This window comes from Oryzias melastigma, linkage group LG21, assembly GCF_002922805.2.
Source record: "Oryzias melastigma strain HK-1 linkage group LG21, ASM292280v2, whole genome shotgun sequence".
Lineage (NCBI taxonomy): Eukaryota > Metazoa > Chordata > Actinopteri > Beloniformes > Adrianichthyidae > Oryzias > Oryzias melastigma.
In genome coordinates this window covers 27,320,788-27,343,891 of record NC_050532.1, presented here as the reverse complement: position 1 = coordinate 27,343,891, position 23,104 = coordinate 27,320,788, and the positions used below count along the sequence as shown (strand labels likewise).

The window sequence follows — 23,104 nt, the reverse complement described above, 5'->3', positions numbered from 1 at the left end:
GATCAGCTGATCCCTTCAGGGCTCATCCCCGAGAGTCGTCCGCCTCCATCCAACCAAACGGGTTCATGTCCGACAAAACTGTCACTGCGATGAGTGCTGACCAATGAGAGGAGAGTTCTCTTCTGCATCAAAGCGTTTAATGAGTCTGCTCACATTCTGACTGGATCTGAACGTCCTGCAGTTGTTTGAGTAGAAGAATTTCTCAAAACTTAGTGGTTTGTTCTTCGTTTTCTCATGATATTCTCTGAATTTGCTGAATTTGACAGTTTTTCTAAATTTTAAGTCCCACTCTGATCTTTTTTTATGTTTTCAAAGCATTGAAATGGTGGACAGACCTAACGGAGCCGATGGATGTCCAGCAGAAGTTGTATTTTAAAGGGTAACCAAACAGGAAGTTGGAGGCTGACTCCGCCCACAGCCGAAATGTTAAAATCCAGTCAGAGGGGCGGGGCTTGGGAGCAGGGCTGTTATCATTGCTGGAGCTGCCGATCATGACGTGGGACCTCCGCGGTGTGACCAATCACAAAATGCAAATGTGATACCTCAATTCCACCTGTAGGGGGCAGCGCACAGGCGGATTTTGACTATATTTTCAAGAATTAAACAAGTTTATTTTATCTAGTCAAAAATGTGGCAATGAACAACAGACAGCATTTGTAAAGCCTCATTTATGGAGGTCAACAGAGGAGGTGATTTATGGTTTGGTGACCCTTTAATGGGCGTAAGTCTGTGATCTCCAAAACGGAAGTTGCACTTTTATGTTGTTATTTTTTGTTGTTTACGTTATTATTATTATTTTTGTTGTACTTTTAATTTATCATTATTATTTAACTCTTTAGGCGTCCTGTCGCGGTAATAAAACTCCACCTAAAATAAACTTATTTGAACATCCGTGATTCATATTTCATGGGAATAAAGAGAGAATATGGTAATAACTTGAGGTTTTTGTACAGAAGCGACCTTTTATTTTAATAAATAACACCAAACATCGATCTCTGACGGCTGCAATGCAGAAGAGTTCTGTGGGGGGCGGAGCCTAACTGAGCTGTCTGCAATCAGAAATCCAACAACGAGAAAACCGATCATTATTTCATTTTGGGATGAAATGATAACAACATGAATGTTTTAGAATAACCAACACCGACGTTGTCTAAAAGTTGCAGAAACCCAGCGGTAAACGCAGAAGTCCCGCCCGCCGCCATTACGGGGAGCGAACAGTTCAGAGTAGACAGACACGCCCCCATCGGCGAGGAAATTCCAGGCGAGCAAATGACATGTAATCCAGCCGGATGATACTTTTCCCAAAAACCTTTTATTATTTTTCACCAACACAATAAGGAAAACTAATTAAATGAAACTTATTTGATTGATAAAATTAACAGTAAAAATTTAGAAGGTTGTGCAGTGAAAAAAAAACAACTTCTGTTTTAAGTAAATACCGTCTTAATTAAAATAATTCCTTTTTAACTTAAATACAACTTTAGTATTAAATAAAATCTAATTTCTGTTTAAATAAAATCCAACTTTCGTTTTAAATAAAATGCGGAAACACCACAGAGCGCCGCAGAGCTGAGTGCGCGGCGTCTGCTCTCTCTGCGATTCACACCAGACGCACATTTTTCCAGGACAGGAGCTTCTAGAGATTGTTTTATTGTTTTTGTCATCAGGGGTGAGTTACTAACCTAAAAATATGACCCCATGTTTGTGCTAAGAATAAGGTAGTTAGTAGACCTACACTTCTGTAATTTATCTGTTGTTGAGACACAGAGAAATGTGTGTTATGATTGTGTGTTTATTTTCATCTCTACAGTCTGTTTAAGTACAAAAACATGATTGTATTTGTCATTCGCTGTGAAAAATTGGTTATATTTTGAAAATAAACTGCATTTTCTTATGTATTTTCATGTAACTTCCTGCCAGAATTGACGCGGATCGCCCGCGAACAAGGATAGACCAGACGGCGAAATGATGCGCTGCTCGGCGAGAGTCTTCCATGGCGCTCCGTGCCTGGTGTGAACCACACCTTGGGTTAACAAGGGCGGCGAATGGACGCGGCCTCCGTTAAACGCTGTGTCGCGGTGCCTCCAGTGTAAACCACGCATTGACTTCTGGGCGGAGCTATTGTCATGGAGCAGCCCCTCCCTGTTGCTGAGGGCTCTCTTTAACCCTTTAACACCTGAGGCGTCGCCAGTGACAAAATCTTCAAACGAACTGTAACTATTCAACCGTTAACACATTTAATGTAATTCCAGCCGATTCTGAGGGAGAAGTTTTAATGGAATGATCTTTTTGATCATGTTGACAATAAAAAATTACAGTAAATTAAAGAACATAAACATTTGTGCTAAATTTGCAATTTGAATGAAGAAATCCTCAGAAAATCCGTTTTAGTCCTTCGTCATCAGAGAAACACCATGTTAGAAGCCTTATTTCGTCAGAGTGGGTCTTTAAATGTTCATGCAGACGCGTTCAGTGTCGATTCCTGGTCATCAGCTTCATGCATGCGTGTTGCTCCGTCCGTGCACGAGAGCATGTCTGCTGTTCCTGGGAGGCGCTCACATCTGACTGGGAGGACCTGTGGTAAACCCAAGACATGCTGCAGAAATTACATGTCTGGGCTGACCCGGGAATGACCTGAAGAAAGTGGGTTTACACAGAGAAGTTCAGGCTTTCTGTTTAGCCCTCAGCATCTAAATTTAGAAGGGCTGATTGATGGATCTTTTGGTGTTGAAAAGAAACCCATAAACGACAGAAGAAAATGTAGTATTTGTTGATTTAAGCGTCCTGCTCCGTATTTACGGGTTTTAGCTCCTAAATTAAAAGCTGGATTCCCAGATCAGACTCTGCGGATTTGTGCTCCGACTTTGAGCTCTTTTGGTGTCGAAACCAAATGTTTCACAGCTGCAGAGAGCGTTTCCAAACCACTTTACATCTCTGCTAATCATCCTCCTCACCACCACAGACAGAGACGATCCCTTCAACCGTCCGTCTGAACGCCGGGAGAAGTAATCAGTTTGACTCTTTTGTCCAAACGTCACATGAAAGGCAGCGGGAGTGAAAGTATTACAGCTCGGCCAATCAGACGGAGGGCGAGGTCAGCAGACGGCAGAACAAATGAGACGAGCGCGGCACCACGAGGACGGCCATGTCTTTGATATGTGTATATTGGTTTGATCCCGGTAATGAGAGCTATGATGGCTAAATAAGGGGCACTGGCAGAACAACACAGGCTTTCATTGACAGACCCACATCTGATTGGGCTGAACAACAAATCAAAGCTGCAGGGATGGGACTCCGGCGGGTAATTCTGAGGAGCAGCAGAGAAATGTGTACCTTTCATAAAAGGCAGTCCTGAAAGGCAGCTGTTCGGTTCTGGAGGCCCGGCGAGGTTCAGAGAAAACGGCGGACAATTCCAGATGTGAGCCGAGCCTGTGATGCGGTTTCAGCGCCGATAGCCGCTCGGCTCGTTAAAAACATCTTTTTGCATATTCAGGAAACGGGTGGTGGCGAAGGGAGAAGGGGCTGGAGCGCCGGAGTGTGACTTTTGACTGACATGTGCTATTAGGCTGAAATGGTTTAATCTCTATTTGGCTGGTGCCGAGGAGGTAAGCTGCACTTATCGCCGATTCCCCGCCTCCAGCCGGGTTCATTGACACACTTAAGCCTCGACTGGCAGTTCTTATCTGATGCAGAGAGCAACTGAGGCAAAAGAGGATTTCACTTCAGAAATGCTCAGAACTCCAGAACCGAGTGCCTGGGTTCCACTCCAAAACTCCTGGCTCTGAAGGACGAGCGCGTGCTCACCAACGATATCCGCCGAGAGCGCCGGGACATTTTCCCATCATCTCACCCCGGAAACATCTGCTGGCAGCCTTTCCGCTGCTTTACTGAACCTCCTGTCTCTGCATCTGCGATGTGACTGATGGAGCATTTCTGTCCTTACATCCCTCACCACATTTAGCAAAGGTAACGGGGGCTGGGCAGGGCCAATCCCTGGAGGGGAAAGCTGTCAGCAACATTTTACCAGCAAAAAAAAAAAAACAAATGGTGCAGATCTCATGTTGCTCCACTTGTTGTCATTTAGAAGATTTTCATTTGAATTTAAAGTTCAAATTCACAATCAGCTGAGCTGATGATTATTTAAATGATCAATAGAGATTTTGAGCAGGATCTGTGGAAGAATCTTTTCTTCTGGAGGTTCTGGTTTGCCGTTTGGAAGCGTAAACCTGGAAGATGCTTCACCCTGCAGGGACGCTTTGTTTCCTCCATTCAAGGAGAAAGTGTTTATTCTGTAAAGGCTTTAAACCAATTTAACATAATAAGTGACTAGACTGCAGAGGCATAAAAGCATGTAAGTGCGGCCTCGCACAGTGGTGCTAACATACTTTTGAAAGGTGTGGGAATTCATGTCATTTGCATATTTTGTGTCTCAACAATTAGAACGCGAGCGGCTCGGATGCTGCCGCTCTCTGTGTCTTCTGCCGCCAGAGTTTTCCTCCCAAAGTGCCTTGTTTCACTCTCCATGCAGAATGCATTAAGAGGCCGAGTCCTCACCGTGTAATTCGTAATCCCTGGTGGGCTGAACCTTTAAACACCCTCTTTAGGGCTTTCATCTGAACGTCCTAACTTTCCCTTTTAAATAACCTGCAGGGATCACTTCAGTGCTTCACAGGAGGACATCCATTTCCATGGCGGCTGCATGTCATCGGGTGGCTGTGCCGTGATGAGCAGGAGGATTTGAATTCATTTACTCAGGGAGGTGGAGAGTCCTGATTGGCAGATGAAAACCATTAAGACGCTCATGACGGATCGACACCGAGCGTTCCTCGATTTAACGGCTTTGTGACATCTGCAGCCGGGAAGACTGGAATCAAACATGCAACCTGAACGTTGCATATCTGATTCCAGAAGACTGCAATCAGATATGCAACATGAACGGTGCATGTTTACAAAAATCTGCAAGTCAACCAATTATTTACCTCACGCCGAAAGTCTCTTGATTCTGAGGCGAAATAGTGAAAATGAGCATCTAAATGTCAGAAATTAGCGACCGTGGAAAGTGTTTAAAATGTTTGTCAAGATCAACTCAGAGATGATTAAACAAGTTAATCTAATTAATTTCATCTTTTCTCACAGTTTTCTATCAGTTAATGAATATTTTTGGTAATCTGCTGCATCATTTTCATCTAAGGTGAAATGAAACCCAATTTTAGTTCTAATAGTTTGGAAAAATGACATTTTTCATGCAGATTTGTCTTTGACTTAAATAATTGATGTTTAAAAACTAGAGCCAGGAATCGATTAAAAATTAACAAATGAATCACAAACCTTCACACACAATTAATTTGTTTTAATATTATTTGCAGACCACTTATTATCTGGGAATAATCACAAGATGAAATTTACATGACATGACGACGCGCCGGACCATGGATCAAATTGTCCGCTTTTTGGGAAAAAGCGATTTAAACCAAATAAACGTCAGATTAAATTACTAAAAACAGATTGAGTATTTATTTCTTCTGTAAATAACGATGGTATCAGTGGGAAAAGAACCCAATGAAGTGTTTTAATGCACGCTGCGAGTGACTGCACCGTTCAGGGAAAGAGAACGACTTCTGCTCCGAGTTAATTTGTTAGTAAATAACGAGTAAATAAATTAACGAGTTAATCATAATTCGTTAATTGTATGCGTTAATGCGTTAACATGCACGGCCCTATTAAAAACAAAAAGTGACGATAATATACAGAGATTTTGCAGTTTAAGTAATTTACACTGAGTGTACATCAAAATGTTCTTTAAATGTGGTGAAAAATGCAAAATATAAGCATTATTTACTTAAAAAGGAAACAAAAAATAAGAATTTAAAGGACATTTGCAGCATGTGGAGAGTTAGGAGAGTCTCGTCCCCATTAAGAGTTAATTAAAACAATCAAAAACTGATAAAAAAAAAAGAATTAAAAGGTCATTAGAAGAATAAAAGACTTAAGATGTAGAGTTGATAGAGTTTATGTAGTTGTCATGGATACCTCATTTGAATAAATGAAGGTAATTTTCTCTGCACCTTAAAATTCTCTCATGTTTGTCTGTTTTTCTCCTTTTGTTTCTTTATTTTTTCTGTTTTATTCTCCTAATTTCATCAGTTGCAGCTCCAAGGAGAACGGTGGCAAACGCGCAGCGTAATACATGATTAACAAAGGCTGACTGAGCAGCCAAAGTCTTTGTGAAAATAGAGAAAATAGTTTGGAAGCAAAAACAAACTCCTGAAGTGAGTTTTTTTTTAGGTATCATCAGAACTTTCCTTTGGACTCCAAAGTTTCCCTCGTCAAAGGATTTCTGCACGAGCGCCTGACCGAAATACCAAACAGCTCCGAGAAGAAGAAACATTTTCCTACATCCGTTTATGAATCAAATGAGAATGAAACAAACCCAGTTTGATTTGGGACAAAAACAAACACGGCTCCTTATCCTGTGAGCTGTAGCCTCACAGTATTTGACATTTTTGTGTTTTCATTCACAGTGAGGATCTGAGGAGGCTGTTAAACGAGCAAAAATACGACTCGTCTGCAGGTTTTAGTTTTGAATAAAAACTGAAGATTTGAGCCGGAAAACAATGAAAAAAAGGAACGAATGAAAAAAATGAATCACGATTAATCGCCTTTTTTTGCCACCTACTTATTATCTGCAAATAATGACAATATGAAATCACAAAGTTGTACATTTAGAACATTTGTTTTTGACCCTTTAAGGATCTAAACCTCAGTTTTCTTCTACTTTTAAATTTTCTGTATTTTTAATTTAAAAGACTACCTGCTGCTTATTTGTTATTATTTTAACCTGTAAAACCTCTCCTATGTGACACTAACTTCATTTAGTCATTTTTCTATGTTTTATTCACTAGACATAAAATCATGTAAAAACAGAAAATTCCATCTGGAAAAACGAGATTCATTTTGCTGTGGAAACCCTAAAAATGTTTAACAAACCGTTTTTACAACATAGAATGAAAGTTTTAGGTATAATTTTATAAAAACAACAAGAATAAAATTTGTCAACAAACTAATCAACATGTTTTTGAATGAAAATACAAAAAGATCCAGACTAAAGTCTCACCAGGCAGCTCAAAAAATAAGCATTTCTGCTGTTTTTTGACATTTTTCCTGGAATTCTGTTTTTTTTTTTTTTTCTCATATTTTTTCTTTATTGTGTTTGTGAAATTTAATAAAACTCTTTTTTGGGAGAAGTTTGATCCAGCTGGATTTCACGTCGGCTTGGCAGGAATCTACACAGGTGGGGGCGTGTCCACTCTGAACTGCTCACCTATAGTGACGTCGGTGGGCGGGACTTTCACCGTGAACCGCGGAGTTACCACAATTTTTAGACGACACTGGTGCTCGTTATTGTGGAAAATTCATGTCGGTCCCCAACCCCCCCAAAAAACAATGATTGGTTTCCTCGTTGGATTTTTAATAGCAGTCGGCTCCGTTAGGCTCCGCCCCCATAGCGGGTGCTGCTGCTGCATTACAGCCGTCAGATTGACGTACGTAATCATTAAAATGAAAGTCCAAAAACTACAAATAAATGCTGTATTATCTCTTAATCTTAATCAAATCTCAATCACAGAATGTAAAAAGAAGTTTCTTTTAGACAGTTTTATTGATCTCACAGCTGCACAGCAGGACGCCTGAGGACCTTAGTAAATATGAACTAATTAATTATGATTTATTAATTTTGTGCGTTAACGCCTCAACATTCACAGTCCCACTAAAGCCTCAAATGATTCATTAAACTCCAGCATTTCATGATAATAAATGAACCCTTCCTGCAAAGTGACCTCTAACATGAAGCTCCTCCCCCTACACCTGCCATCATCCACGTCTGCACCTTCAGCAGCTCCACTTGAACGTGAGTTTGTCGTTGGCGGTAAGATCTGCGGCCGACAGATTTGCTGTCGTCGGATTTGGGAATGATGTCAATCAAAGGTCAAACTGAGGTTTTTAATCTGAACTCTTTGAGATTTCAAACATATTTTCAGATGAATATGAAAGTCCGAGTCCAGCAGGGAGGACTTGAGGGAGGATTTGCTCCATGTCTGCAACCCTTCTCCAGGATGCAAACAGTCCTCTGGATGGATTTTAGTCTGTATTACCCGACCGGACTGAATGTGTTCAGACGAGGTAAATGTTGTCTCGTTTTGAGACGCATCTTCAGCATGGTCGCATGTTTCTGCTGCGTTCAGCTGCAGCGTTTCAGCATTTCTGCAGGAAGCTGCAAACCTGCAAGGCTTGTTTGAGTTATTAGTGTAGGAGTTCTGACTAATCTCTCCGTCTTTGCACTCCTCTCCTCTCTGCTCGGAGTGCCTGAGCCCACTCTCCCCTCTGCTGCTCCACACCTATCCAAGCGTACTCGACTAATGGAGCGGTGAGGGATGCTCTTGAAACAGCGGCTGAAAATGGACATGTTCTCCAGCACAATACAACTCACAAACACGAGGCCACTACATTCAGCACTCTCAGGCCGTAAAAGCTTCCTGTAAGTACTGTCTGCACCAACATCACAGCCGAGGGCCCGTAATGGGCCTGCTTTATAAATGTGATTAGAAAGGAGCGTCATAATGGGGGTAATTTATTTGGATCACCACATGAAACAGGTCCCTAATCAGTCTTTATGTGCAATAGAGACAAATTAACACCTGGAACTACAAGTTGGTCCAACAAAAACAGGCGACTCTGAGCCTTTAAAGAGCAGCAGCAACAATTAATTGTGTTCTGTTGGGAAGGTGGTTCTGATGGTTTAACGTACGCCCGAGGAATCCCAACACCTCCGTCGGAGGTATTTAGGAGGGAATTACTGGGCTGGGAGTGAAGCTGGATGACGGTGATCTCCAGATTTCAAAGGAGCTCTGCTGTTTGTGAGCCGAGCGGCCTTCGTTTTCCCACACAGCTGATAAGTCATTCTGGGTGTTTTCCAGCGATAGCTGAGGAGAAGTCTGCCCTCGGCGCCGCGCCGACAAACAGTTATGCCTCAGGCGTTCGCCCGACTGCCGCTTTGTTTTTATTCTTATTTAGATTTTCAGGTTGAATCAAGACGTTTCTGTCATCAGGAACTGCTTTCTGCTGTGGAGTTGATGAAACTTCCTTTATAAAAAATAGGAAACATGAGAGGAATACTGGAAGAGCTGCGTTCAGCAGCCCTCGTCCTCCTTGACGCCCCTGCAGCTCAAACTACCACCAAAGTCAACAAACTGACTGGAGTAGCAGGATTATGAAAGCAGGAAGTCCATAGCAACAATTACATGTTTTCTATGTCTGGAGCTGATAAATGTGTGTGAGGACTTTCATGTTGCTACGAAAAACTAAAATTAGCTTTTTCCTTAGCAACCATTGTTTTTTCTTTCTGTAAATGTAACCCTTTACCACCAGAGCTGTAGCTCCAGTGTTTACAGTCTTTCCACCACAGAAACTCATCACCTATTTATGCAGTTATTGTAATTCCCAAAACTGTTTTAAGTGGCGAAAAGCAAGTTTGCGCAGCAGTGAATTATGAGCGTATCTTCTTTTCTCTGCTTTACAATCTGTTGAAATTCTATGAGAACAGTTCCAGCTGGTTAAAGTCCCACTGCGATGAAAATCCTCTTTTCTGAGTTGTTTTATAAAGAGAACAAATGTAATAAGAAATCATTTCATTCTCCATTTTAAAGACCGTCAATCAAACTGTCGCTCAGCTCCAAAAGCCACGCCCCCTCACAGGAGGTTTTGGAAACAGAGGCTTCAGATCAACATGAACATGTGGGATTTTGGTTAAAAACGTCATAATGATGATTAAAACACTACTGGGAACATTTTTTAGATCTCCCCGGCCTCTCCTACAACTTAATGGATGAACTCCTGCCGCTCTGCAGAAACTATGTCTTAGAAAATTACAGTTTTTATTTTTTTATTTTGGCTAAAAATGTTGAAATCATAATTAAAATACGACTGGATACACTTTAAAGAGGATCTGAGAGGGACTTTAAAAGGGTTTTTCAAATCTGGAAATATTGTAGTTCCTCTACAGACCACTAGGGGCTAGTCTTCAAACGACTCCCATAATAAAAAGTTCAGCTTCACTCCAGAAACATCGGACTCTTTCTACTCAGCAAGAACATAAACTTTGTGGACCAAGAGTTATGTAATTTAAAACACCAAAGTCTTTAACCCCTTAATGTCTCAAATATGCGACAAACTATGTCAGCTATAAAATAACATCCATGTAAGTAAATAAGTGAATATCGGTTTTCATTGCTCAAAAAAATAAATCAACTTGGGCTTTAAGGGGTTAATGATCTTGGTGATTCTGTTTATTCTTTGTTTTGGTTTCTGGGGGAAAATAAGGAATTAAAAATGTCTGTTTGTGAGTAAAAATTGAGACAAATTCTATTATAACCATAACAGCACGTTTAATCAGTCTGAATCGTACCAAAAATACAATTTCCATGAAACAAATATTTCTAAAAACAAAATGAGCATAAATAAATAAGAATCATGTTTGGAGCTTTTTATTTGAAGTGACATATTTTCTGGAGATTACCAGCGAACTGCAGCCGACTTGATACACAAGGTGGCGCCCTTGAGCACCTGCTGCTGTGGAAGCAGCTGTGCAGCCAAAGTGAAAGAATATTTCTGCAACATTTATGAGCGTGGGGACGCTTTTCATGCGACATAAATGATTTATGTAAACAAGTCTGATTAGTGTTCTGGTTGAGACAAAAGAGCTCCGCTCTGAGCCTCCAGCAGCTCCCAGAGCGGGAAGCTAAGATAGAGGAAGCGCGGAGAATCCCGCCGCTCTCCTCAGCAGAGATTCTGTCCTCCGCGGCGCAGGAGGTGGATCTATCGGCGCTGCAGCACCTACTGCTCATTAGAGGAGGTCGATAAACATTATGGATGATTCGATGCTTCCATAATACCGGGTTATTAGGAGTGTGAGACGAGGATAACAGCAATTCCCGTCTGCACATCAAAGAACGGCGGGAAAGCCGGCCTGCTGGTGGCGGCGTGGCCGGATGCCACCTGCACAGATGCTCGGCGGGAAGACTCCACCTCTGCCACATGGATCACCGCAGCACAAAAGGAAAACCTGGACCTTCAAACAGATGAGGACATTTCTTCTGCGTTTCAGAGACTGAAGGACTCCTTTGGAGGTCAATGAAGCGTTAAGAGACACTCGTGAAACTCGGCACCGCCGAGCTCAGTGTGGATTAGACCTACAGTGGTTTATGGGGCTCTCTATAATCCACAGCTGAGCTGGTTCCTCTGTCAGCTACTCTGATAAACACTGAAACGCTTCCCGACTGAAGCTTTAGTGAAACTTCCTGCAGCTGAAGACTCCGAGATGCTTTATGATTCTTTACCATGAACGGCCCGTTTTCTTCTGGTCAAAACCCATCAGCAACCATCTCTGTGCAGCCTCTATCTGGACTGCAATGTAACAGAGCAATTAGTGCAGAAGTTTTAAAGCAGGAGGACCGGTTCTGGTGTCGGATTCTGCCAAAGGATTCAGTTAAAGCCTTCCAGACTGAAGCAGAACATCTGTCTGGTCGTTCTCCATTGATTTAGTCACATTTACTAGAGTTTATTTCATGTTTTTTAAGTTTTTATAAGAAAAATATAAAAATGTATTTAGGTAGTTTAGCATAATTAAATGATATTGATCTCTAATTGTTTAACAGTTTAAGGATTTCTAAAACTAAACAATGATAGAAATGGTGTTTTTAACATATTTTCGTAATATTTTTCTCATGATTGAGGACATAAATAAAGAAAATTACACTTAAATTACATTTCTAAGTATTTATTTATTCAAATAATTATAAATCAGGCGCAAACTAAAATATGCCTTAAAAAAAAAAGCTTATATGTGATGAAACTGAAATGGGGCGGAGCTGGGAGCTTTTGGCCCCGCCCCATTCTGATGCATCCACTTACAGACAACCAGATCCATGAACGTCTTTGTTTTCCTCGTCTGATCTGGAATCTGGATCAGAACTGGAAGGCTGGATAAAACCACATTTTTTTGTTGCATCTCAAATGTTTTTATGTTTTTGTACTTTATTATTGTACATTGAGATTTCTATTATGTATACTTCTGTAAGCTGCTGAAAAACGCAATTTCCGCAAGGGTGCCATCCCAAAGGGATCAATAAAGCCAAGTCTCAGTCTAAGTCTAAATGTTAGTTTGTGGGTGTGAGAGCTGTAAGCAGGTGGAGAGAGTGTACACAAAGGCATGATGGGAAATAAACGCAGGCTGACTCCCTGTCAGCAATTTTGCCCAGAATTTAGAGGTGAATTTCTGATGACCTCCTGCCGCTCTGCAGAAACTAAGTCCGAGAAAACATCACAGTTTTGAAAATTTAGGCTAAAAACTGCAAAATCACAATTAAAAGAAAACTGTGAATGACTTTACAGTAAAATATATATTTGAAAGATGATTGGGGTGGGAATTAAACAAAGATTAAAGACATTTAAATATAGTTTGCTAATTGATTTACACGAGGAATTTATGGAATAACTTATGTATGTGTAAAATAAATAAATAAAGAAACAATAAATCCCAAACTGTTTTTTTCTTAAAAAATGTTAAAGTAGAAGTAAGATGTAGGTGAGTCTGCACTTTACTTTATTTAGAAATGTATTTCGAGTATCTATAAACAAGTTTCTGATCTTTTTAAAGTTGTATTTTCAATTCATCCTTCATTCCTCATCACTAAATCCAAACCACAGCTGACGGAGAACAGCCGAGTCTCAGCCTGAAGCTCATCCATCCAGTTAGGCCACTTTCTTTATCCAGTTCAGGGTCACGGGGGGAGAAGCCCTTCCCATCCGTCACCATGTGAGGGGAGGGCACACCTTGTAAAGGTCAGCGGTTCATCACGGGTCCACACAGAAAAAGACAAAGTGATCCGGTAACAATGATCCTGGGACACATTTATCAGAATGAATGCTTCCTCCTTTGGGTCAAAACAAATGAAATGCTACCAACTACACAGTGCTAAAAATCTAAACTGTTCAGGTCTGAAAACAAGCGTGGTTCTGGAGGAGTAATATTTCATAAACGAGGTTTGCTAACGGGAAATGGACCCCAGTGTTTCTGTTGGGATCTGGGAACATCCCGGCCTGAAACGGCTCTAATTTCATTGTTTGCTGAGAAGATAATCCAGATTACCACCAGAGAACACCACAATCTACGGCTGCTTCAGGATTATGTTTAATCGTTTTTACAATTAGAATGTCTTTAAAGTGAACAGTAAATGTTTATTTGTTGAAAACCAAGAGTTTGATTCTGTGGTTTGAGATGCAAATGCCGTTTGTGCTCCTGCATGAGGAGATTGATGTCTTTTCGCCGGTGTCACAGGTGAACATTACTTCAACATTTCTCAAATGAAAGTCTCAGGATTTGTGCATTCCTCAACACACATTTGCTTCCGTGTCGAATCCATTTCAAAGGTGGAAGGCGCGGCTCTGACCTTGTCCCGAGCCGCTCAAACGGTGACTGAATTCCATTAATACAACTCAAAGCAATTTCCTCACATTTAGCAGACACAAAGCCGGCCCCCATGCCTGGGGGGGGGGCTCAGATGATGGGGCGGGAAGGCGTCAAACATCCACCAAATCTGGGAATCAACCAATTCCTGCTCCCGCTCTGGAGGCACACGACTAAGACTTTTTGATAGCGGGTTAATAAGTATCTGTGATTATTCCTGTCACCATCCAGACAGAAGAGCTTCCTAACCAGAAGGTGGGAAGCAGCAGCTGCGTGGGTTCTCTGCCTCTGGAGCATGTGGGATCTGTCACTTTTGAGGCAGACCAGAAAACAGCAGACTCTCAGCAGCAAACTTCAGAGAAAAACGGACTCCTGCGACCGTTCCGCAGATTCATAATTCACTTTGACAGATGTCAGAACAAACATTGTTTGTTTTGGCTGCAGTGTGACAACCAGCTCCAAAATAGACCTGCGAGGACGTCAGAGGCCCAAACATCCTGCAGATCGAGACGCACACAAAAACCGTGGCGCCGCCTCCGGCGCCGGACACAGGTGTCCATTACTCAATTAGCAGCTGATTTCCTGCATCGTTTTCCAGGTGAAACTGTTTAAAAAGGAGTCAGACTTTCAGCTCCAACAAACAGAGACAAACTCGTCTCCAACCGATCAGCCCGCCGGTCGATCCGTCAGCGTGTGCGCTGAGATGAAGAGATCAATGTCAGCGCGTTCCCACGGTGCGTCCATCTCTGCCAGAAAGCCCTCATGCAAGCGAGGAAGGCCATCAACACAACCTACCCAAAGGGTACGCATGATATTGATGTTTGGAGGGTTGCCGTGGCGCCCAGAAGAAAAGCACCAGTAAAGGATCACCCGGAAAAGCAGGCGGTCTTTCCCGGAAAAGCCTCGCTTCCTTCCACGGCTCCGTTTTGAAGGGTCATTTTTATACACAGGCAGGGATGAAACAAACATTAGGAGAGGTGAGGGGGGGCATCCATCACCTCTACTTAGCTCTGCCCCGCTGTTCGCTCAGATAAAGTTGGTCTTATCTTTAATTAAGCTTGACGAACCATTACTGGGCCGCGATGCGAGATGCAAAACAAACAAACAAACGAACAAACCCCACAGCTCACCAGGTACGCCTTCACTGCAGAATCAATTAGTCCAGAATTAATTAAAAATAGCCACTTTATTATAAAGCAATTATGTAAGCAGTAATACATACAAATGATTTAATGACTGTTGCTGTGAAACTACACTCCTATCATTAACTCTAAATCATATTATTGGTAGTAAACAAACTTCTGCAGAATTCTTCTAGTCACAAATCTTGCCTGGTTTTCAAATCGGATTTAATTTACTTACATGTAATTGTGCACGCAGAAAAAAAAAATATCTACCATTGTGGAATGTGTGTGTTTTTATATGTAAGTGTAGAAAGTTGAGCTCATGTACCGGGTTAGGGTACCAGTACAAGTCCACATCTGGTACTACATCCAGTACCACGTCCCGAGGGCTGCATACCCTTGATTTTATGATTTTATGAAGAGCCAGCACTTAAATCAAGGGTCCCCAACCTCCAGGAGCCGAAACCGGTCCAGTACCGGGACGCGGAGCACACCGATACCCAAACCCAGTATTTGTTCCCTAACCAGACACCGGACGCGGTAACGGATGTGGTACCACATGCAGTACTAGACCCAAACTGGTATCAGATGCAGGACCTGATGCAATACCGGACTCTAACCGGTGCCAGACGTAGTATTGGACGTGCACCGGGTAAGGGTTAGGGTACCAGTACTGGAAATGTCCCAAAGACCAGTCTGCGTTCTGTACCGCGTCCCGAGTGCTGCATACCCATGATTTTATAAACAGTCAGGATGTCAAAAAACGATGAGTTGGGGACACCCAAAACGTCAAAAAGGAGAAGCTCTTAACCTCCTAAGAAGTCACATATTGATGTTTGGTTAGGGACCGTGGGCCGCGAACCGGAACCAGTCCAGTATTGGGATGCAGAGGACAACGGTACCCAAACCTAAACCTCACGTGTCGACGTTTGGTTAAAGACTTTCTGCATCACTGCTTGACGTCTTGGGTGTCCCCAATTCGTTGTTTTTTGACGTGCTGGCTGTTCCTGTTAAATCATGGGTCCCCAACCTCCGGGTCGCGACATGGAACCGGTACAGTACTGGGACACGGAATGCACAGTACCCTAACCCAGCACCAGACGTGGTACCAAATGCGGTACCAGATTCGATTCTGGACTGGAGACGAGGTACCAGACATGAACCGGTACCGGGTTAGGGTACAGGTACCGGATGCAGACTGCTCCTTAGAGCACGTCCAGGACTTTCCAGAACAGCTAACCTTCTCTGACGAACAGAACACTGTCTCTTTAAACAAACAAAACTCCTGTGTTCATTTCCTTCTGTTCAGTGCAAATGATCGGATTTTATTTGCATATTTTCAGACTCTTTTCATCTTACATGCAGATAACCACCAACAGTAATTGGCCTCTTAGCTGTTTGTAACGGCTGCTGTTCGAGTCTCTGGAGGAATTTGGTTTTTAATTATGTCAAATTGAAAAATGATTCTATCTTTGTTTTCATCTGTTCCTCAACAGTTTTCCTCTGAATGGCAGGTTTGTTTTTCTAAATATTTACACATATTTCTGACTAGTTTAGCATGTTTGTGGAAATAAAATCCTAAAATGTAATCTCATAGCAGGTTTTCCAGTGTTTAGCCTCAGTCACATGAACATACCCCTAGATACAAATGTACACGAACATTTTCTCCTGTACGGTTGACTTCACGGTCTCTGACCTTGTTATTTTGTGTGGGTCCAACACATTCTCATCCCAACTCGTCACATGTTGACATTTGGTTAAGTAAAATCAAGAGTACGCAACCCGAAACCAGATGTGGTACCAGACACGATACCGGGCACGAATCACTCCCGGGTGCGATCCGGTACCAGGTTAGAGTACCAGTACTGGGTTTGGGTCCCGCTACCCTAACCCGGCACTAGACGCAGTACCCGTTGTGGTACCAGACATGATACTGGATGTGAATCAGTACTGGGTTAGGGTTCCGGTGGGCTCTGCATCCCGGTACCGGACTGGTTTGCACCCCAGAGGTTGGGGACCCATGATTTATGGGAACAACTGGCGCGTCAAAAAAAAGACGAGTTGGGGACACCCAAAACGTCAAGTTTTGATCCGGAGGGGTTCTTAACCAAACGTCAACATGTGACGAGTTGGGATGAGAATGTGTTGCACACCTGTGTGCCATGAGCAGGTTTGTCCAGTTTTACCTGCATTTTGAACACCTGTAAGGTCAGTAAGGTCTGAGGCATTTCCCCTATTTGTCTCCTTGATTTTTTATTTTATTTTATTAACCTTCATTTAACCGGGAGGTCCCATTGATATATAAAAAACATCTTTTTTGTGACCAAGAGGCAAAAAAAAAAAAAAAAGTATGAATCACAGTTAGAGAATAAACCAAGATTTCGTTTAAAAACAGTTACCAGTAAAATAACCTTTCTCCGGTGCTCTCAACATGGATGGAAAATCATTTAACGGACACAGTCCTGTACGTTTGCAGTCTTTCTGTAGCATGTTCCATGTGTCTTCTCAGACCTGAACCCTTTACAGCAGATGGTTGCTGACACGCTACGTTCACACCGCGATCAGAAATGTTCGTTCAAGCGACCACTTCCCAAAGAAAAGTCAAAGTAAATACGTGTTTTGGGCTTCTGAGTTCAAAACTATTGTGTTCAGTGCCACTACACAAGTTTTTGTTCTCTAAGTACAAAATGTGCAGCCATCGAGTGTGTGGTGACTATTAAACCAGTTGAACTTTGACCAATCAGGGACTTGAATTTGGTAGTGATGTTTGGATCGTCCTTTTTAACCAGAAGTTCTATTCTAAAATAAATCATGGAGGTTAAATTAATGATTGTGTTTTTCATAAATCAGAATAGAGCTGTGAAAGACAAAGTCTGGAAAAGGTTCATCAGATTTACACCGCTCTGACATTTTGATTCAAGCATCAGGTAGTGACAGTGTTTCTGCTGGAGTTCTTCCTAATCTCCTTCATCTGGATCACTTTCGTTGCACTGAGGAGAATCTGGCCCGATTGGAACGATCTGATCTGAGAACTAAAACTCAGTTTTAATGTTTTTTTCTTGTGGCACCTTCAACTAATCTCATGATGAACTGATGCTGCGTAAATAAACCAAACTGAATCAAGAATGTTCAGGATGGAGGAAGTGGAAGCTCCTCCTCCTGCTTCACGTGGACGCGGTGGAGACTGTTGCTCCCACTTGCTAAGTCAGCAGACGGCGGCTGAGGGGCCGACAGATTGGCAGACCATCTGGCAAAGGCCAAGATTCTCCTGTTTTTAGCTCTAGACTCGGTCTGTGCCAATTCCTGGAGATGATTCAGATCTGCTTCTTCACTTTTAATTCTTCTCTTCCTTTGTGTGATGATGTGTGTTGGTCGCGTCCAGCCGGCGTGTCAGAGCTTTCCTGTGGAGAGGATGCAGAAAGCACACGCAGAGCTGCTCGATAACACTGTTGTCAACACAAATGTCACCTCCACTGTACAGATCCATTCCACTTTCACTGGTAATATGAAAACACTGGCAGGAGCTGCTTTAAAATGCCACCCAATGCAAATGGAAATATTTAGAGAATCGGCTAATATCAAGGCGCCGTTTGGCATTCAGTCTGCACGTGAAACCACTCCCAGACAATAAACAAGAACCTGCAGGAGAAGTTTGGAAGCCTCTGAAGATCATTATTAAGTTTGGAGTCTGAGCTTTTGCAGGCAGGGGGACATTTTGACCCCAATCATTTGGAAACTGTTTATTTATGATTAAGTTGGTCTTGTGTGGGCACTTCTGACCAAAGTTCTCCCTCAAAAGAGCTGGTGGAGAATATCAAGAGAAGCAGCGTCTGAATTATTTGATGCCGCCTGCCAACTTCTCTGGATGTTAGCCAGCCGGGTCAAGGCTGCAGACGGCGTGAGCCACAGGTTGAGCATCCGAATCAGAGCTGAGGGGTCGTTAAGAGCGCGGTTTCAGTCAAACATGTTCCGGGGTTCGCTGCAGACTATAAGCCAGGAGTGTCAAACTCAATCGCACTAGGAGAAAAAATCCAAAATACAAACAGGACATTTATTGAACACTCTAAAACGACATTTTTAAAACCATAATGTTTTAACATAATTATTAACTAGATATATAGCATTATATACGATAATATTAGTGTGAATGCTGTAGGCTGAATTCTGCCACTGAAAATAGTGATGACAGCTGAAGATGCTGAAATTGATAGTTAAAAATGCTGAAGCTGATAGTCAGCTAAAATATTAGCTAAATGCCAAATTACCTTAAAATAACTAGAATCTATACATAAAAAATACTAGGTTAGTCAAAACAGCCTAAAAAAAACTAAAAAAAAAGCTTAAAGTATCCAAAAAAGCTAGCATTTAAACATAACCCTAACAACAAAACAGCCTAAAATAAACTTTAAAAAGCCTAAATTAGCCAAAACAGCTAGAATGTAGCTGATAAATTAGCTAATCTTAAAAATAGCTTATAAAACGGAAAAAAAAGAAAAAAAAAACGCCTCAATGAGCCAAAACAGCTAGCATGTAGCTGAAATATTAGCTAAACTACAAAAAAACCTAAAAAATCTTAGTAAATACTCAAATAGTAGAAAAAGCTAACAGAAACTCTAAATCCACAACTTTTTTACCATAATTCTAAATAATAATAAGGCAGGAATATTATTCCAGAATAAATCAACTTAAACCTTAAATAACTTTCAATATTTTACTCTCCATAAAAATATATTTTGTCAAAATTATACAAGTTAGAAATGAGCAAAAGATAACATCAGGTCATTAAAAACAATAAAATAAAATGATCTGGAGGGCCGGATAGAATCACACGGAGGGCCGGATCCGGCCCCCGGGCCGTGACTTTGACTCGTGCTTTAAGCTGAACAGGGAGAAGCTGTTAAAAACGGACAATTACGGAGCGATGACATAAGCAAAGCCCTCCTGACCCCTGCAGACGTCCCCTCCTGCTTCAATATATTGTGACACATAACTCACCCGTCTGAAGCACCGGAGCATCGTTGCTTTAGTTCACCCGAGACCTCAGCACGCCGAACGGTCTTTACCGGAGACCCGACGGCGGCGGTAAACAGATAAATATGAGACGTTCACCCTGCTGAAATCCCCAGTTTAATTAATGCCAGGTCCCCTCTCTGTAATTTGAGGACTCCTTTATTAGAAACCGTAGAAGTGCGCTCCCCGGGGGACGCCCTCAGTCACAGGGAAATGGTGCCACAATATGTTTTTAATTTCCCTGGAGGTCCTTGCACTGCAACTATTTAACGAGCAGCTCGGCCTAATGAAATCAACGCAGGTTTTCTGCTCTTCCTTTGTCACAGTGACCGACCCCCCAACAGGAAACCCTCCGCCTATCTGCATGGTCATTGTGTAGTTGGGATGTCACTGGATTAAACCTCGCCGCCGTTTATCTCTGGAATCTCTCAGCCTCCTCCTAATTCCATGTCTGTTAATTATAACAAAAGCAGATTAAGAAGCTGTCTGAGTGATTAGGAGGAGCAGACCAAGACGTCACGGCTGCAGCATCTTCATCCTTTCAGGTTTAAATCCTCTGATCATCTTTTTATGGATTTTAAAAGTGTCTTTTAATGGTGATGATTAGCAAAAACCTAAAAAACGGTGTTGGTTTCTAGGACATAGTTCCTGCAGAGCGGCAGGAGCTCATTAGCGTATTTTCAACGTCACAATTTTTTTGTCTGATTCAGAACAACTTGACTTAAAAAATACTAAGAAATGTTATTTTAAGGGTAATTTTCTTCATAAATGTCCTCCATCATCAGAAAAATATGGTGACCAAGAACCGCCATCGCAGATAAAAAGATAATGACAAACAAAAAAGGAAACTGTGCAAAATAAAATCTGCAAACAAAAAAAGCGATCTCAACAAAAATAAAAAAGTAACTAAACAAAGTTAGTTCTTTTTTTTTATTTTTGCAGCTTCTTTTTCTGTTTGCTGTTACTTTTTTCCCTGCGTTGGCGGTTATAGAAAAACGCCACAAGAACAGGTTAAAAACACCAAAAATATTATTTTGATTGGAGTCTTTCAGACTTTTTCTTGATTCCAGTAACAGTAAAAAACAAAATCCCAGGTCAGTTTCTGTGACCTGAACCTCATTAAATTTAAACTGTCATTTCAATTAAAAGTCAGAAATAGATTATTTTAAAAAAAGTGGTGCAGGGCAGAAACATCATTATATAAACTGGACTGAAGGAAAAAAAAAAGTTTCAGCATTTTAACAAATTAGTTTCTAAAAACAAGAAACTTGAGGATGAATGATTATTTTGAAAGTTTAAGAGGAAGTCTTTGCTGGAGAAGTGTCATCCTCACACCATAATGGTTAACATCTCAATCCTCAGTTTGCTCCTGTTTCTTTTTCTGTCGTTCATGTTTGAAATTCCAGGAAAGTATTTCTGTGTATTTAGTTTTCTGGGCCAAAGGTTTGTTTTGCTTTTTGCTTCACGAGAGTGAAGGTTGAGAGTTTGACCATCAGGGTTTTTTCAATGTCTTTAATAATGAACAAACAAACAAACAAACAAACACAGATTATTTCAGCAAATCAAAAAGAATCCATTCTGGAGTCAAAACTGAAACTGATGCGGTATCATTTGTTTTCTCGATATTTGCTAATAGACATAAACTGTTCATAAATGAATAATACAGACTGTTAAAGATCCACTCTGATGAAAATGTTAACATGTTCATGTGGCGTTTTTCTGATGATAGAGAACATACATAGAACAGAGTTTGCAGTGTTTCATCCTTTATTTATTTTGATGAATTTCTTCTTGATTGACATTGTTTTTTACTCGTTTCTCATGTGTCTGTAGGATTTTGTGCAGGTTAGAGAAGCGTTGCTACGGTTGTATGTACTTGCCTGCATTAAGAGATTGTGACGTTGGTTGCGGTGCTAATACAGCACTAATCCATGTCGTTTTTGCACATTGAAAGCTAAACTATTTGGTGCAGTGTGATTCATGTGTTGTTTTCCCACTCCCCTCTGGGGGAGCGGGAGAGATTCCAGATTCCAGGTGGCTCGTCTGCGCTCCTGTCCTTGGCTGTGGACATCGCCTCTGGCTCGACTCCCTCCCCCCAGCTGTCTTCCCGTTTCATCTAGGCCATGTGGTTCTTGCCCCACAGCGGGGTTGGTGGTGGTTCGAGCAGACAAAGCAGCGATGGCGCTCAGGTGGAGCCGCGGTTGCTGCCGCTCCTTCATATTCACGTCTGTTCTGAGGGTGGAGAGCTTCCAGAAGTTTCTCCTTCCGTCCCCACAGAAGAGCAGCAGCTTTCAGCATCGAGCTTTGATCTTCTAATGAGAAGATTATTACACACCTGTCGGGAAGAAACTCACTCAGCAAATCAGTGAGCTGCTCAGCGGGGTTTGAAGCCCCCCCCCCTCGTGTTCCTGATACAGTCTTCTAATGTGCTTCTAATATACTGCGAATGCCTCATGATGACACAAATCAATACATATACTTATCCCGGAGTATCCAGCGGGGCATTCTCTTATCCTGCTGGATTTTCACACACTAACTTAAAAATCCAATGAACGGTCTTCAGGGCCACGTTCTTATTCCTGTCAGTTCAGGAGGATTAAGGACGAAACCCGGAGATCCCTCGTTCAGGCGGAACTTTTTCTAAAGAGAAGCTAACAGAACATGAGAGCAATATTTATTTGATTATCCAGAACAGAAAGCGCCCCTCGTGAAAAGCAAATGACCAACAAATGATAACTTTAAATACGTTAGGTCGTATTAATGATCAGTTTGTGTCTTAGTGGGATTGATCCGTCTGTTCGATACTCCAGCGTGTGCTCCTCCCTGATTAGAGGATGTCTAAGGCAGCAGAGGGCTAAAAACAAACAGGAATAAAACATTAATAGATGGAAAATAGAATCACAACAGGAGAAGTCGAACACACACAAATAAAACTTTGGTTTTAGAGTTTGGACTTTGGAAAAATACAATCCTGTAGCAAATTAGGAAATGTTTATCTAACGAAAAAATTATCAGCAGAAAAATAACAGAACAAAAACATACGTTTGCTGTGTATTTCTGCTGCTTCTATGAGTCATTTTCATTGTCTTTATTAGAGATTTTATTATGTTTCTCACAGCTACATGATTTCACGTTAGGATCTCCTGAAAAGATCAACAATTATCTTCAATGTTCTTCAATTAAAATTAAAAACGTATTATCAAAATAAATACCACATTATCAAGACATGTCTCAACCGTAAACCAGGACTGACATTTTCTTTCCTGGCACCTTATTTTTTACTGTTTTACATATTTGACTCCTTTTACCTCTAATATATGTCTTTTCTGCACGAGGGAGATGCTGCTAATCTTTGTTGTATTCTCAACTATGAGGGGCCGTCCAAGACATTATTTATTCTGAACCATTCACATTCATACATTCTTGCTCTCACATTCATATATACTGTCTT

The 23,104-nt window shown here is 41.6% G+C and overlaps 1 protein-coding gene across 4 annotated transcripts in view; it reads right to left on the bottom strand.

Moving 5' to 3' along the window:
* Nucleotides 1-23,104, bottom strand: part of asic4a (acid-sensing (proton-gated) ion channel family member 4a) — a 157,273-nt gene that overhangs the window by 25,929 nt on the left and 108,240 nt on the right. The gene's annotated exons all lie outside the window — the stretch shown is intronic.